This window comes from Neolamprologus brichardi, chromosome 18 (genome assembly GCF_056152115.1).
Source record: "Neolamprologus brichardi isolate AB-2024 chromosome 18, ASM5615211v1, whole genome shotgun sequence".
Lineage (NCBI taxonomy): Eukaryota > Metazoa > Chordata > Actinopteri > Cichliformes > Cichlidae > Neolamprologus > Neolamprologus brichardi.
The window spans coordinates 18417124-18427767 of NC_142121.1; the positions used below are offsets into that span (position 1 = coordinate 18417124).

General features: G+C 38.5%; 1 long non-coding RNA gene across 1 annotated transcript; it reads right to left on the reverse strand.

Annotated features, from left to right (window-relative positions):
• Positions 1-2301: 2301 nt before the first annotated feature.
• Positions 2302-4420, reverse strand: LOC102800132 (uncharacterized). The gene is made up of 4 exons (XR_015716833.1): positions 4358-4420; positions 3818-3970; positions 3350-3439; positions 2302-2496 (listed from the first exon to the last, which is right to left on the reverse strand). It is a non-coding gene; the product is annotated as an uncharacterized LOC102800132 (long non-coding RNA).
• Positions 4421-10644: the final 6224 nt, after the last annotated feature.

Sequence of the window (10644 nt, forward strand, 5' to 3'; positions counted from 1 at the left end):
ATTCAGTATTGTTCCCGCCCACTTTAGCCCCTGAGAACACTCCCTGGTCCAAGGTGACATTATTGGTAGTCCCCGTCAAATACAGCTTTTTTTTATATGCTGCACATGTCATTTAAAAGCAAGCAAATGATGCATTTTGCACTCTCTGTAAATGTAATCAGTCCTTTACTGGTGCTGAAATGTGAACAAAAGCCTAATGTTTACTTCTGTGTGGACAGGCATCCTATATACTTCACCGTCCTTCACTGATGACCTCTAAACAAAACAGCCAAAAGAAGAAGAAGGAGAAGCTTTATACATCTGTAGGCTGCTTCAAAGTCAAAGGACACACAGCCACAGGTGTACTGTCAAAAAAAAAGTGTGTTTTAACAACACAAAACATAAAGCGCAGTAAAAATAAACTATTTTAAGAAATAAGCAGACCTTAAAAAAAGAGGTCAAATACACAGAATCCTACTCATAAACACTCCTTAAATGGTAAATGGCCTGTATTTGTATAGCACTTTTACTAGTCCCCCTAGGGACCCCAAAGCGCTTTACAGTCCAGTCATCCACACACACATTCACACACTGGTGGAGGCAAGCTACAGTTGTACCCACAGCTGCCCTGGGGCAGACTGACAGAAGCGAGGCTGCCATATCACGCCATCGGCTCTTCTGGCCAACACCAGTAGGCGGTAGGTGAAGTGTCTTGCCCAAGGTTACAACGACCGAGACTGTCTGAGCCGGGGCTCGAATCGGCAACATTCCGATTACAAGGCGAACTCCCAACTCTTGAGCCACGATTGCCCATTAACTCAACACAGCCCATCGCCCATTAACTCAACACAGCTGCCCATTAACTCAACACCAGCACAATAATGAAATAACTCATTACAAACATGCCATGCCATCACAGCAGATGGTTCACTTGTTTCGCCTCTGTATTTAAGCCATCTCCACCCTCATTCTCCTCATTTATCAAACCAGCAGTGGCTGCAGCAGACAGGTCAGAGTGTGTTCAAACAAATGAACCAAGTTAACTGAACTCAACAAATCCGTTTGTTACTCTGTAACTCCAGTGATTGCACATTCACTTATACACTGAAAAAAATATGTTGTTGGATTTACTTAATTCAATAGTGGACATTTGTTGCACACAGATGTTTTGCTTTGGCAGCAACTTAAACAACTGAGTTAAATTAACACAATTTATTCATGTTCAATAAACCTGTGCAATTTGTGTTGATAAAATGTGACTTAAACATGTTTTGATGAAGTAATTTGAGCTCTTGGAATATTTTAATCCTTCACAATTTTCTCACTTTATCCCAACACGATTCAGTAACTTTTACCCAATACTACTTGGTCACTTAAATACTACATGTTATCTTCAAATTACATTTTGCTATTATATTCTAGTATCAAATACACAATTTTCAAATGGAGGCCTTATAACAGATTGTATTGTTGTCTTCCAAGATGGTTGCTGGCATCCACCAGTAACCTTTCAAAACAAAATGTCTAATTTCACTGCATTGACAGTAGGTAAAGAATTAAACTGACATTACTCCTCTACTGAATCTATATAAATCAACAGTTAAATAATGTCAGTTCTTCCGTTCTTCAATTATAACTAAACAATTTGAGGTAATGTTAGTTTCCTGTAACATTAAATTAGGTTACTGAATTGGCAAACACCTTCCTATTAACACTACCTATTTTACCCCAATAACTAAAGAAATTAGCACTTGCAGGTCAAAACCTTTATTCAAGAGACGCAAAAATAACATTGATACAGTGACTGTCAAAAATTACAGCACTGATCATACTGTGACATCTTGGTTCAAAACAGCACACTTAGAAATATTGTTCTTTACTTCAACTGAATGAAACTGAAAATACCATTTCACACAACCCATATGGGATATTTAGACTGTATAACTGTTCACGCTACATCTCTTCACTAGTAAAAGAAAGAAAAGTTACAAAGAGAAATTGAAAAATGCTGCCAAACAGACAAACAGAGAACTTGTACAGAGCAAAAGGAAAAACAAACAACAACAAAAAAAAACAGCCCTGTCCTCATGGCAGTTGCAGAGTATATAAAAATCTGTTCCTGGAATTGAGCTTCAAAAATGCAGCAGAACAAGTGTGAGATTTAAATGTCCTCTCACCTAGAGCTGATCACCTCGCATGCAAAAACGTGAGCTTTCCTTGCAGGAGCAGTTCTGTCTTAGTTGTGAGCTTTTCTTGAGAGCTGAGTTGCATCCAACTCCATTACCACCCTTTGAATCACCTCAAAAGTGTAGCAGAGTTGTGATGGGTAACTCACATTGAAGGAATAAAAAAGGTCCAAACAGCATGGCTACTGCAAAGGTCACGTTATCCAGATCTTGAAGAACTACTATACCCTCGATGATGATGCCAACATCAGAAAAGTCATTGCCTGGCGCATCTCTGGAGACAGATGTTCATTGTGGTTTTCTCAATCTGTGCAGTGGCCTCAGTCAAGTCCTGGTTAAACACAAAACATTTTTTTAAGATTCCTTTTTAAACTCATCTCTTTTGAATCTACCAGTTCTAATGTTAGAGTAATTTAAACCATTGCAAGCAACATAGTAAATAGCTATAGCCAAAGAGTGGCCTGCCATGCTGCCACTCATGGTCTAACAGAGTTTCTAAGAGGGTGAAAAACATAATAATTTCAAATGCTTTACATTAGTTTTTGTTAGAAAGACACCAGCCCATCAGAAATCCAGGTTATGTCACTCAGAAGATGTTAGAATTTAGACTTTCAGCCCCACAATTTGGTTAGCTGTTGGTCAGTTGGTCTTTTTTTTTTTTTCAAACAAAAGCTAATGTAAATATCGGTGGGATTTTCCTTTGTTCACTAGAATGACAAATTTAAAGTTTTTTCACACTGATGTGACCCCTAATACAGGGGTGGGGGTGGAGCCTCAAGGGCCCGCGGCCGAGTTCACTACCAGGCCTCATGTGAACTTCAAGACATGTTGACGAGGTAATTTAGCCATTTAAATCAGCTGTGTTCGATTCAGGATACAGCTAAAACATGCAGGACACCGGCCCCTGAGGCCTGGAGTTCCCCACAATATGTTTTTCACTTTGTGGCAGAGTCGTCAAAATGGATGGTTTTACCACTTTCATAATAGGGGGTTATGGAGAAAAAGTGGAGTGTTTGGACCCTTGTGTGACAAAATTAACCTTGTGTTTTAATTTCAGTACTGGAATCACGTAGCCAAATTATTAAAGAGGACTACTGGTCCTAACCAGTCCAATGAGGATCAAGTGGATAACTAAATGCATTTTTAAATGTTGCAAAGCCACAATCTACTCATAAAACACTCACCATGAACTCCTGCACCAAGATGTTGCAATTGTCTTTCACACAGATGCGGAGCACTTTGATGAGGGACTCCCTTCGAGCATTAATGTCATCCTTAAGTATTATAACAAAGAAAACAGAGATTTGTGAACTCAAAATTTTCAGTAGCACAGAAGAAAATGATACCAGACAAAAACTCTTGACTTTTTAAACCAGTCAACATGCAACACCAGCATCTACAAAGCAATATCAAAAGTTCCTGTTTGACATCAACTTTATGGATATATAGTTTCCAGAACATATATTTTAAAAAAAAGATAAAATTTTTCTCAGTGGGCCAGTAAATGCATGATGAAAATTATGGCATCCTTTCAGTGGAATCAGTACTCACAGGTAATAGTTGACTGTTTCAATGGATGCAGCATGAAAATCTTTTACTGACCTAATGCAATACATATACACTTTGTAGTTAAAGAATTTTAAAGTTCTTACTGTCATCATGGCAGCTACATCCTTTAGCTTTGTGCCCTGTTCCCCCTATCACTTTGCAAACACTTTCAGCAGACTGTCAGAGAGAAACTCAGCTCCGTCAGAAACCTTGACTGTAAAGGCATGTTTGGGATGCACTGGAATGCTGCATTTTATCTGAAATGACATAAAATTATTTTGAAATAACAGCAGGCACTGTGCTTGGTTAATCAGTAATGTTTTGTTGAATAAAACCTGTGTTTCCAGATCTCATGGGATTAAAAAAAATCCAAAGATGTTTGTTTCTGATTTGCAACCCAACAACCCACAAGTTACAACCTCATTTTAGTTCAAGTGTGCATTAATGTGAGCCCAGTAATCACCTTTCTGACAATACATACAGGTATAAGTTAAACCTATGGCAGATTTTGGATTTCTCAGTTGTATTAATAGGTGTATTAATTAAAATGGTCTGTTTGAGTATGCATGCACCTAATAATTATAAAAAACCTATTATAATTAAGTTACAGAAACCTTAAGCAAAAATAGAATATACTTTCTCACCATAACACCTTGAACCCACAATCCATCAGCTGACTCCTGGTGAAATGCAGAATAGAGGTCGTCTCTCAATGTGCAGCAAAAAGCCCTAAAAACAAACAAAAACAAAAGGACAGCAGGTGAGGGCAGGAGGGGTAGGGATGTAAGCTAGCATAATGCTGCTGATGATGTTAGCTAAAGCTGTTCAATGTCCAAAATCTCACTAACACCACGGTGCAGTAAATACACAATGTAACTGAAGAGTCAGTTGACAAATCTATTTACACAGAAAACCAAATTATGTTATGTTATGAGTTATGTGCCAAAGACAAATTCAAATGAAAAAGCGCCAATTCTTTGACAACAGATAAAACAGCAAATAAGCTAACAGCTCTTTTTTTTAGCATGTTACATGGCGACACTCTAGACGTTTAACTACATTTGGCTGAAATATGGTAAATATTAATTCAAAAAATCAAGACATACCAAAAAACGTAGAGTTGGCTGCTAGACTTGACTGAGATGGATGCCTTTTTTAAACCACGATCCAAAGCCCGCGAGATGAAATCACGCGTGGTTTCTCGAGATTTAACGTTGCTATATTATTGACTTACTTCACCTGAACATGATATGAACAATTTAATACACCCTTTCTGCATATCATGTAGTTTTTACACTATATAGTTACATTTAACTTTAAAACATGAGGCAATTGTGTTAAATACATGCAAGATGCTTACATAAATCCAAGAGATGGCCAGTCCCTTTTTTTCAGTGTACAGAGTGATGGTGTTAGAAGGTGTGAAACCTTAAATTTGTATGTGTCATTTGAATGACACCAAATTGTTATTTCAATTGTGTGGTTGTGAATATGGCAGTCACAACATGCCTTATGTCTTTGTTCCCCGTCCCTGAAGGAGCTGAACAGAGAAGAGAAACCTATTTAGATCAAACTTAGATCTAAACATCATTTTTCTATCAGAAACCTGTAGGATGAAGCAGGATTTCTGTCGTATCCAGGTAAGTTAACGCTGGGTTTTCCTGGGTATATTGCCATGGTAACTTATGCTGCGGAGGGTCCACATTAGAGATCAGCAGGTATGAAATCACCACCTACTCACCAATCAGTTCTCTAGATATCAGTGTCACTGGCCCTAGAAGATCCCTTAGACCTCTGGGAGCAGATAGTGAGATGTGTCACAACTGGCTCAAAAACAGTGACAAATAACCGAAGATGACACAATTGATCAAGTGAAAAACAAAAAACAAAAACTAAACAAACCTTTTCTTTGAAATGAACAAAAACATGCGGAATTACCAGAGTAAGTAAAAATTGTGAGTTATATCATAACAGATCATGTTGGTATGGTTGCATGTGGCAAGTGAAATGCAGAATAATCTTCTCTGAGTGAGCACAGTGTGTCATTATACTGGGGAACGCTGAGCTCGGGTGTTCCCAATCTCTGATGACTGGGTCACACCCACTGGGCATGTGTAACACGAAACACAGAGTCGAAGACAACCTGTTAGCCCAGCACCCCAGAGGTTGTTACAGAAGGTCTAACGTTTTTGATAACATATAATGTCTTTCATTTCATTGTTTTATATGCATTTATATTTAACTGGAAGACAGGATGCCTGCAGGTCTTATGTTAAATTTGCACGCACACTAAGCCTGGGATTATTGTATGTTTTTAAAGGATCTCAAAGATCCATTAAAGATCACACAGGCTGCAGCTGAACAAAAACTAAAATATTTTTAAAACATAAATTAACTTAATACTGAAGGTGTGACCCAGGTCGGGGCTTTTCTGTGTGGAGCATGATGATACGGGTCAGCATGTCTCCTCACACAGTTCAAAGACATGCAGTTAGTGGGGTTAGGTTAAATTGTGTTTTTAAATTGTCCATAGATGTGATTGTGAGTGTGAATGGTTGTCTGTCTTTCCAAATTTACCCTTTAACAGACTGGCGACCTGTTCAGGGTCTTGCCCAATGTCAACTGGGATAGACTCCATGAAAACGGATTTGGATTAGTGGAAGAAAATGGTTGGATCCTGGTTTAGTGTTAGAGCTGTGATATTATTTGCAATAAGCCTGTTAACTGAGCCAGTTTGCATTTTACTGCCTTTCTTTCCTGGCTTCAAATAGGATAAACTTTCTTAATATAGTAGCATTTGTTACTGTGCGAAGTATCAATACTTCAAACAGTTATTAGATTGTACTATTTCATTACTTTGGTGTTTTAAGAGGTTAGTTATCAAAGCTACACCAGTAACTGCTGTGCTCTGCTTGACAAAATTGCTGTTTTTTGCCAATAGAGTCTGGTGGTCTTAGCAAAAGCACTGGAGTTGTTGGATAGGGCTATTTGATGTCAAGGTGAAGCAGTTGAATACACCACACACCTACTGTGATATTGATTTTTTTTTTTTAGACAGGCCTTTTTTATGTCTTCACTTCCATTGTGGTTGTCCCATCTGCTAATCGAAACTGGGGGCGTTCTGACCACCATTTACTGTGGGCAATACACCGATGAGGCAAACTAAACTGCTCTAGTTAGACAGGTAGGTGCCTGTCAGCAAAACTCAAAACATGCTGCAGCTTTCTCTTTTTTTGAGCAGAGCCCACACAATACTGCACCCGCAGTTTATTTACTAATACTTTAATAACTGAAAGCCCCAGCTCATGTTTGGCTTTCCCAAGGTAAATTCAAATTTTTGGAGTTCACATATTAAAGGGCATTGTGTGTCATTCCCATTTAAACACGGAATTGAATGCATGCTAATGAAGAATTTCAGCCATTTACAGGAGGTGTCTGTGTGAGCCACAGTCGTCTTAATAATGTGCTCATCAGCAGCAGACCGTAAACCAAGAAATTGTGTTGTGTGTGCAGAAGTCCCCCACGAGCCAGGAGTCAAAGAAAGTCTTAGAAGAAATGATTAATATCTTTCTATTTGAATTAAAGATTAAAATTGAAAATACCAGTAAAGTAGGCAGTCCACACTATCTCCCCACACTAAACCCCATCATACTCTGGCCTGAAGAGTGAATCTTAAGATCTTTAGCATGAATATTCCCAAATATATGCATGACTGTTTTCTCAGGTGTCGGCTTATTGTCATGGTCCCCTTACCTCCTTACCTCCTCACAGCAGCCTCATCTCTTTCCTGTGCGTCTGTGTGGGCTGCAGCCACCAGCTGGAACTGTGACCTCATCACACACCTGCCTCATCTTTCCATCCCTCCTGCAGCATTGAAAGACCCTCTCTTCCTCTTCACCCTCGCCAGATTGTTGAAGCGGTAACGCCACGCTGTTAGGAAATGTTCCCTGTCCTTTGTACTAGAGTACTTAACATTGGTCTCGTCTCCCCTTCTAGGAAAATCTCCCAGTGTGTGCGAGTGTCACTGACAAAAGCTTGGATCATTCCTCTGTCTGCTCCTATGAAAGCTTAACTCACTATTGGACCCTGGTCTGTTTGAGTTTCCCCTCACGTGACCTTTGTAATAAGAAGGAGACTCAGTTTTGCAAAATAAATCCACTCACCTGCCTGCCAACTCTTCAGGAAATCAGTCGACTCAAGGACAGAACTCCTGCTAATTTATCTGCTAGTTTCAAAGTTATTCTGACAGCAAAATAGTAAGAATAGGAAATTGCTTTTCATTCAGAGTTTCTCATATTCCCCAAATTAAGCGATGTTCATATTAGTTATATGAACATCTTTAGTATGAACATTTTTACTGTATTAATGCCGTGATTTGATCAAATTTATGCAAAATGTCTTTTAAAAAAGACTAAAAAACAAAAACAAAAACAAGAGAAGCAAAGTGATGTCCACTGTGAAAAAGTGGAGTGTTCCACTTGAGGTTTCAGAGAGCTACAGCTCAGTTACACAGCTCTGAAATATGGATGTGAATATGGACATGGAACTGAATATAAATGTGCACAGCATACAGTATACAGTATGTGCCTTTGTGGAGAGCTCTGGCTTGTGTCATTGACAAACTAATGATCCATTCCCAGTAAAACTCAGCTTTTTGTCAGCGGGAGGTACTGACTTGATCTGACTTATAGTTGAGAGAACACAACAATGAGAATCACAATGTATTGATGCATTCTATAGTCTGGTTGGAGGAAAGTGTTTCAAAAAAGTAAGCGGAATATGTGTGAAAATAGCGCTTAGTTATATGTGTGAAAACTCTGCCAAAAAATAAAGTTGCAGCTTCAGATTAATCTGGAAAATAACAATTAGGTGTTGATTTGCTGATATAGCGTTGAGGAGTCTGTTATGGCTACTTATCACACTTATTTGTAATTTGGTCTTTTCTAAATTCCAAAGTGGCTTCATAAAAAGTTTATTGGGTTGTGGAAAGGGACTGTTTTTATGATTGCAAAAATCAAAACACCCCCTGAGCAAATCTTTTTAATACTTTAAACTGAATAGATTCAAAATTATTTTTATTTAACTCACTCTAAAATACATGGCACTCCACAATTTAAAAAAAAAATTCAAAATGAGATAATGATCAATATCTCTGAACAAATGAAAAGCAGAACAAATGAGAAATCTTCTCCTGCTTTCCCAAAGGTAACTGTTTAATACAGATACTATCTAATAATCATAGTAAAAACCCTTGGCAGCTCTGTTATTTACCTCTGATTCATTCCTTGTAAACTTGTGTTATGGCCCGTCTAGGCGCGGCCAGACCACAACATAAAGGGTGATCCATCCCCATCCAACCCCAAGCAGCACACCACACAATTAATGCTTTGTGACACTGATTTATTTACAATCAGTGAATTTAAACAAGGGAGCGAATTATAACTTCGGGGTGAACCCAAGGCCAAAACAACAAACAAAAAGTAGCCTATCTCAGGAGTAAATACAACTTACCAAGTCAAAAGAACTAAACCAATCGACAATTACTTTCCTCCCTACCTAACAAAAACAGGAGAAAACTAATCAAACAAAAAGGCGGTCCACCCCTACATGCTCCTACATTAAACCGACATAGTGAAACAGTGAACACACGGTCTGCCGGTTGAATGGGCCGAGGATGAATGACCTCCCGGTCGTTAGCCAATCGGTACGATCCATCCACCCTGGGTGCACCAATCATGGAGGAGCACCTGCACACTCAAATTTCATATTATAATTACGACAACAGTCGTAACACTTGACATGTTTTTGTACCTTTTGGTGTAATGGTGTTTTAGGTGGGTCTTTGAGGCTTCAGCCTATCACTTCTCCGTCGCTAATGGAAACGGAAATGCATTTATAGATTACTAAAGTGTCCTGTAATGTGATTTAAAGTTAACTGCACTTTTCGTTTTAGTGGCCAACTTTATCCTTGTGCTTGCTCAAAAGTACAACTTTACAGTTATTTTTTGGGGGGAACTTTTCGCCTTTATGTGACAGGACAGTGCAGGAAGTAGACAGGACAGTGTACAGAGAGAGTGAGGTGGAATGATGTGCAGGGAATTGCCTGGGGTGGTGTTGAATCCAGACCGTGGCAGCAAAGATTCTAGCCTTTGATATACAGTATTGGTGAGCCGCTGCTGATCCAAGCATAGCAGTTATTAATAATAATTATTTCTTTCAGTCATTATTAAGGTTTTTTTTTTTCAAAAGATCAATCTCAATGTTATTATCTCTATTATTTACATACAAAATCTAGCAATCAAATAATATTTAACCACTTTCTTCTTGAGTGACTTCAGCAGCAGTCAGTAATATTAACCCAGTAATAAAGTATAAGACTTACAGGAGCAATTTTCTGAATCAAGAGAGAGTTTTGCTGATAATTCTCTGCACAACATCACTTGTAGTGAGGTGCCTTTGAGAAGCTGTGACGCTTCTTACTGATTCTGTACACGTCCAGAATATAATGCAGCTTTTAGGTGTTTGCTTTATGTTTGTGAAAAGGGACGTCGTTGCAAGAGTTTTCCATAAGACAGCGCTTGTCCCCAGACTTCTGTGAGGAATTTATGCTGTAAGAGCTAAAGGCAAATAAGAATATTCTATGCACATAGTCTGTTTAATTAGAATATGTTTGTGTGGCTTTTTTAAAGGTAAACATCGACTCAATGCCTTGAGGCGTGTGCTGGGATATATTCTGTGTACCGGGATATATTCAACACCTTATTATAAAAATGCTGCCTTTCCGCAGCTTTATTTGCTTTTGTCCGAATGCCAATAATAAAACATTTTTATTGTAAAATATCACAATGTGATAACTGCAGCAATGAATAATGAAGACTGATGATTAAAAAAATGTCTGTTCTAAGTCTGTTACACACCTTTAGGGATTAAG